Source organism: Alexandromys fortis, unplaced genomic scaffold (genome assembly GCF_014885135.2).
Source record: "Alexandromys fortis isolate MF-2015 unplaced genomic scaffold, M_Fortis_MF-2015_v1.1 scaffold_210, whole genome shotgun sequence".
NCBI classification, from domain to species: Eukaryota; Metazoa; Chordata; class Mammalia; order Rodentia; family Cricetidae; genus Alexandromys; species Alexandromys fortis.
Window position 1 is genome coordinate 631,772 of NW_026068101.1, and position 7,507 is coordinate 639,278.

The window sequence follows — 7,507 nt, forward strand, 5'->3', positions numbered from 1 at the left end:
GAAATAGAAGAGATCTCCTGGTTAAAATGGGGGCAGGTGGGCATAGGAACTTGAGAGTTGGGTTGTGGGATGGATAGAGGAGGGAGAGTACTGAGAGATGACTGGAAAAGAGGGATGCGTAGCCTGAATTGGCCACCCTCTGAGATCAGATTGGTGACTTCTCCCGTTGTCACTGGAGAGCCTGCATCCAGATAAAGGTGACTGCTAGAAGCAGATTCAGAGACCAAAGGTCAAACATTGGGCCAAGCTCAGGGATTCCTGCTGAGGAAAGGAAGGAGGGATTGTAGGAGCCAGAGGAGTCAGGGACATTGCAGAAAAACCTATGGAAATAGCTAGCCTGGCTCATGAGAACTCAGAGTCTGAACCAACAACCAGGGAGCCTGCAAGGGACCGACCTAGGCTCTTTGCACATATGTGACATTTGTATAGCTTGATCTATTTGTGGGAGTCCTGACCATGGGAGCAGTGGCTGTCCCTGGTGCTTTTGACTCCTTGGACCCTATTCCTCAGGCTGGATTGCTGTGCCCAGCCTGAATCCAGGAGGAGGTGCTTAGTCTTCTGTCAGCTTGATGTGCCATGCTTTGCCGATGCCCATGGGAGGCCTGTCCCTTTCTGAGTTAATATGGAGGAGGAATGGAGTGAGGGTGGTGTGGAACAGAGATGGGGGGAGGGAAGAGAGGGGAGGCTATGATTGGTCAGAATGTAAAATAAATAAAGAACTAAAATTTTAGAAAACAAAGTACAGGGTCATGGTGTGTGCCATCCCTGAGCACTGGTATGGAGTACATACTATTAGCACAGTCAGAGTCCAGTGCTGACAAGTTTATTAGGAAGTCTGTCCCCACTGGACGAAAGCAGGCAGGGGTTAGTATGTATCTCAGCTGGTGCTTGCCTTTTGTGCTCACAGCTTGTGTTCAATCCCAGCATGGCATCAGACTGGGTGTGGTGCAGACCATGGGAGGTCAAGGCAGGAGCATCAAGGCCGCGAGAGACCGTATCTAAGAAACAAGCAAGAAAAAAAATGTGGGTGCTAGAGAAGGAGATCCAATTTCCTTACAGCCCGACTGAGGCTAAAATAAGTTCCTTTTCCCAGATAAGGTGGTAAGTGTGCAGATCCGCAGAGTAACACTGGAATGAGGACGTCTGACTGGGTGGAAGGATCTGATCTGGAGATGTGCGGCCCTTCCTGGGAGTGTGAGTTCATGGCAGAAGAAAGAGGCTGAATAACCCAACCAGCCAAGAGAAAGGGCACAGACTGGGGGAAGAGAAAGAGCGTCTTCTCCCTACCACCAAGGACTTAGGTATATAGTAACGAAAACTCCTTGAGAAGAATTCACAAGTAGGGAAATACCAGAGGGCTAGAAGATTCAGGAAATAACCACTGAGATCAGTACTATGCCGGGAGCTAAGCTCAGCAGGGACGCAAGAGACCCTCCAGGCTCCCACAGCACTGTTTGATGAGAGCAGCTGGTGGGAAGCAACGAGGGAGCCCTTACTATTTTCCAGGCAGCACGCAGGGGCCACCATGCCACCTGAAAATGCTGGAGGAGAGATCTACAGTTGGTATCGATACCTAGAAGACATTGTTCAAAACACCCAGCCTGAAACTACTATGCCGAATGAGGAGTGAGGAGGCAGATTAAAGAACCAGAGCAAGGTTTGCGTTGTGTCTGCATTTCTGTTCAGGGGCAGGAGGTGCACTGCATCTAAGCAAAACAAACCTAAACTTTCCCAGAGAAAGTAAAAATGAAAGGTTTGGAAAGAGCAGTAGTCATGGGTCGTCCCATAAATCTCAAATGACCAAATAGGAACAAAAGTGACAAAAACATAGTTTGTGCCACAACTCTACGCATTAGGACTGAAATAAAACTATATGCCCTCCCTGTAGTTCAGGTAATCTCAGCGTTCAATAGGGAAGAAATATGCTTAGGATTGTTATATTTCTCTGCTCTGCTTATCCAAACTAATGACACCCATACTGAAGCTAAAGCAAAAGTCTAAAATGAGTTACTTGGTCCTCTCTTCTATACAACTCAGGCTCGTGTTTAGAGAGAGAAGTACATGCCTGGAATAGATTCTATTGGGAGGAGACTGTCCTCAGCCTTACAAACATTCTTACAAACATTCTTACAAAGATGATATCTAGTTTAAAGTGAAATTAATGACAAACCCAGCAAACACCTAGAACCTAAATGATGAACAATGAGCAAATGTTAGCTTTGCAGGGCAGTTGCCTGACAAAGTACACATTGACAGACATGGTATTTCATCTGTGGCGAGCCTTCCCTGTGAAACTCCTCCCAGGACAATGACTTACATCAGATTGAGTAAAGGGGACTATGGACCCAAGCAAAGGCAGGTTCTGTTCTACTGTGCTGTCATCCCAGGCAAAGTGTGGCCATCTTCAGCAGTTCAGCTGGGCCGGCTCACAAAAGAGGATCACAGCATTTCCCGCTAAATATCGACATTCTATCATAGAAAAAAGGGATGGAGAGAGTCATGGGACCGGAATGGAGCATTAAGCCTCTCTCTCCTCCCAACTAGTTACATACACAATTCTGCCCTAGTTGCTCATGGTCTGGGGAAGGGTCAGAGTATATAGGCTGGAAAGGACTAGGAAGGATGGATGTGTAGTAGGAGAGGGGGTCTGTTTTTGGTTCTAGACACCCTGCTAGCTTACACTGGAAATAATAACACAGAAACTGTATTCATTTAAACACTGCCTGGCCCATTATATCTAGCCTCTTTTTGGCCAACTCTCACATCCTGATCTAACCCATTTCCACCAATCTGTGTATCACCATGAGGTTGTGGCTTACTGAGAAAGATTCTAACCAGCATCAGTCTCAGGAAGGAGCTTCATGGCATCTGCCTGCCCGTCCTCCTTCCCAGCATTCAGTTTGGTCTACTCCACCTATCTAAGTTTTGCCCTATCAAAAGGCCAAGGCAGTTTCTTTATTCAACCAATGAAAGCAACACATAAACAGAAGGACCTCCTACACCATGTCCCCTTTTCTGTTTAAACAAAAAGAAAGGTTTTCACTTTAACATATTAAAATTGTATATAACAAGTATCAAGCAAGAATTACAGTTACAACATTTATATCTATTTTATTTTTTATCATAACAAAGGAAAACTATATCTATTCTTCAACTCTATCAAAGACTTCAGAAGGATATAATATTACCTAAGTAAACAGAAAGTACATTATAAGCAACTTCCAAAACTCTAGAAATGACAGAGACATCTCACTTCCTGAATAGTCACCCAAAGTTTTCTGTACCGTTGGGGCATCAATGTTCAGCCTACAGGCCCATAGTATCCAGCAGACATTTCCATGAAGCAGGAAATTTAAAAGACAGTTCAGTCACTTTCTATGTCCTGCAGAATGTCTCACAGACTCTTCCATGAAGCAGGAACCCTGAAAGATCATCTCACCTTTAGGCAAGTTCAGCAGTCCTCTCTCTGCAGATTCTTCATGTCCAGTTTATGCAATAGTCCAGGCAAGAGCAGTTTCTTGCCCAAATGGCCAACCAACTCCATAAGAAGCCTCTTTGATGCCCATCTTCCTTTTGAAGTAGCTGGTGCTGCCAGGAGCAGATGCGTCTCATGACAAACTTTTCATTGTCATGAAAAGCCCTAAGTTATTAAAACATCTTAAATGCCATATTCTCTAGTCTTTGAAAGATATGAAGAATGCCTATCTTTACTGAAATATATATCTATGTATCTAGAAAATCGAACTAATATGACTATAAGCTTGACTATTATTGATGATTATCCATTAATAACCCATATTTCCTAATTATACATTACATTTTTAAATGAACTACACAATCACAATACCTTAATCAAGATCAGAAATACATATACATATAACAAGATTGACCTTAAATTTATATCAATAAAGCAAAATCCATACCAATGCAAATTATTCATATCTATATCATATCCCCCTTTAAATATAAAAGAACATTTATGAACAATATTTGGGAATATGGGCGTAGTTTTTTCTCTCCAAACTGCTTTGTGCTGTATGGGAGCACTGTTAATCAGGTCTTTCATGGTGTATCCTTTATGCTAGGGTCATCTCAGTCGGCAGTTGAGCAAAGTAAGTTTTTGAGGGTGTTTACAGCAACCTTTCAGGAGGGCATGGAGTATCACACCATACTGGTATAGAAGCAATCCATAGGGTCTCATCCTCTGTGAAAAAAAATAGGAACTCTTTTCCAAAGCACCATATCCTTAGACCCTAATTTTGAAGTCAAGATACCTTTATAATATAGATGATATGTTAGCTTAGCAGCACACATAATAAAACATATCTCTCTCTGTACAGTCAAAAAATTAAAGAAAACACAATAATACACAGAATCCAGACTCTGTGAATTTTCCATTTTTATGTGGCTTATTTTTCTTTATTTTTTTTTTAAATCTATGACTATCTGTACTCTGTCTCTTTAAAGACTTTACCCCCCCCTTTTTAAGCATTAACTTTATGACTTTATATACTCTTTTTCTTTTCTCTCCCAAGCCTACATACTTTATCTAATAATATGACCCATTTAGAGGCCTTTTATGTCTGAATCTGTCCTATTGCATTGTCTTTAATTCTCTATTGTCTTGAAGAGCTTTTAAAATGGTAAGCTCTTAAGAATCTAAGCTGAGACAATCCCAGGTCAAATACAGGTACTACCTGCTTGCCCTGCCCAGTCCAACATGGAGGAGCCGCTTGTGCCTCCGAGCTGTGCACACTGCATCGCTAGCATGGATGGCTCCGTCTAGGTGGCCATGTGGAAATCATCATCCAGCTGGGTAGACACAGCTTCCAGCCTTCTTCCACATAGCTGCTCCAGCCTGGAACCCCTCACCCATCTCTCCGAAAGTGTAATAAACTCATTCTTTTCCCCAGGGTGAAGTTTGGTGAAATTATAACTCGGTTTGTCCATCTTTGGGACCTTGGGGAGAGGGGGTAGATGTTGCTTCCATCTCCCTCAGGAAAAGAGTTTTAGCAACAATTTCACAAAGCTCTTTCCCATGGAACTATTTCCTGAACTCTGCTCAGACAGGCAGGGTAAATGATGGCACCCAGTGGACAGGAAAGCCAAAGAGACTCAGAGGGATCAGATTTGCCAAGGGTTTCAGGAATAACAAACAAGAAAAGCCATCTGCATTAGCATTTCCAGCAGGGGAGAGCAGACCCTCCTCCACCGCATCTGCTGACAGAGCTTCCCGCCTACTTGACCATCACAGACCCAGAAGGAGCAAGGACTGTCTGTGATGCCTCCCCATCCCCCCATAGCTATTTTTTGAGTGACAGAAAGTGTTGAAATACCATGACTTCTTTCTAATGCCCTTCTTCCCTTAATATATAAGAAAAGTTACTAAGATTTCTTTCCCTGAATCTAGTAGACAACTATTAAATCCTCGTTGGTTGGCAGAGAAAGCAACAAAAAGGGAAACTTAAGTCAGGCTTGCCTCGGCTTATTATAAGAGGATTAAAGTCACGGCGAGTTTCCGAACTCTAGAGAAGCTTGTGCATGCTGCAGCTATTAACTTCAGCCTGAAACGCAAATTCCATTACAATTCCGTAAAGGAGGAGGGGCAGGCTAGAATATTTAGTTTTATACTTTTATAGACTCATGATCGTTTAGCTTATCGGACTATTCTCAAGACAATGACATTGACCTAGGAGGTTTCAGAGGTAAACTGAACTATTAATCAAGGGTCTCCCTTTCTCTTCTCAAACTCTCAACTGTGTTTCTTTTTCAGGCATGCTCAAACTTTTAGACTTTTTTTTTCTTATGGAAGCTCAAGCTGCCACTCAACTTCCCTTGTGCTACAGAAGGAAAGGGTCGACCCAGCCATATCAAAACGGTCACTACTGTTCACCAGCTGAGTGGCCGTTGCAAACTGTGGCACCACACGGTCACAAGCCGCAGTCATGGCCTTGGCCATCACACGCTTAGTCTTGAATCCTTACTCTTTCTCCTCGGCTGACCACGGCACCTCTACATCTGTCAGAGCTCACTGTGAATGGTGGCTTTCCACAGTGGAGGCAGCACACCTAACCCTTCGTGCCATTACCGAATTATCATCCTTCCCCGTGGCCACAACCCTTCTTCCACTCCCCATTCGCGCCTGCCACACAGTTTGATTTTAATTGTTACAAATCTGTGATTGAAATGATTTGACCTAAAACATAATCTCACAACACACGGCTTCCTAATCTTTCCAAACTAGAGCAAGGGGTAGACAAGAGTGCAAGGGAGACCATGAGGTTTACAGGGGGAAAACTGGAGCGAAAGCAAGTGGGAGCTGCTTCACTTTCTGGCTGGGCTCCCTCAGGTGAGGTTGAGGATGCTGGGGCGGCAGGGAGATGGACTTACTCAGTGCTATTTTAGGTTTTGTTTGGATTTGAAGTGTGGTTTTTTAAAAACCTTTTCTATAACATTTTATTTTATGTGTTTGCTGTTATGCCCAGATCTGTGAAGTTTCTCCGTATAGCTCTGGCAATTTACACCATCATAGAACGCAAAGTAGATTTTCCGGGCAGGTGGTGAAGAACTAAAGTTGTTCAGCTTAAAAGAGCTTTTAATTACCATGTTTAAAATGTGGGGATTCTTTAAGGTATACAGGAACAGTTTTTATGTGTGTCGATAAAAAAAAAACCTGGAAACAGTATGAAAAATATTTGTAAAAGAAAGGCTTTTTTTGTTTTTGTTTTTTTATTGAAAGAAAAAAAAAGAAATTCCCACCTCCTCCCAGCCTCCCATTTCCCTCCCCCTCCCCCCACTCCCCTCCCCCTCCCTCTCCAGACCGAAGAGCAGTCAGGGTTCCCTACCCTGTGGAAAGTCCAAGGTCCTTGCCCCTCCATCCAGGTCTAGGAAGGTGAACATCCAAACTGGCTAGGCTCCCACAAAGCCAGAACATGAAGTAGGATCAAAACCCCGTGCCATTGTCTTTGGTTTCTCATCAGCCCTCATTGTCCGCCATGTTGAAAGAGTCCGGTTTTATCCCATGCTTTTTCAGTCACAGTCCAGCTGGCCTTGGTGAGCTCCCACTAGATCAGCCTCACTGTCTCAGTGGGTGGGTGCACCCCTCGTGGTCCCGACTTCCTTGCTCATGTTCTCCCTCCTTCTGCTCCCCATTGGGACCTTGGGAGCTCAGTCTGATGCTCCAGTGTGGGTCTCTGTCTCTATCTCCATCCATCTCCAGATGAAGGTTCTATGGTGATATGCAAGATATTCATCACTATGGCTATAGGATAGGGTCATTTCAGGGTCCCTATCCTCAGCTGCCCAAGGAGCTAACTGGGGACATCGCCCTGGGTACCTGGAAGTCCCTCTAGGTTCAAGTCTCTTGCCAACCCTAAGATGACTCCCTTAATTAAGTTATGTGGTTCCCTGCTCCTCTATCCAACCTTCCTTTCTCCCAATCATCCCGTTTCCCCAAGTTCCCCCCATTCTCCCCTTCTTACTTTTCTCTCCCCATCTCCCCTTACCC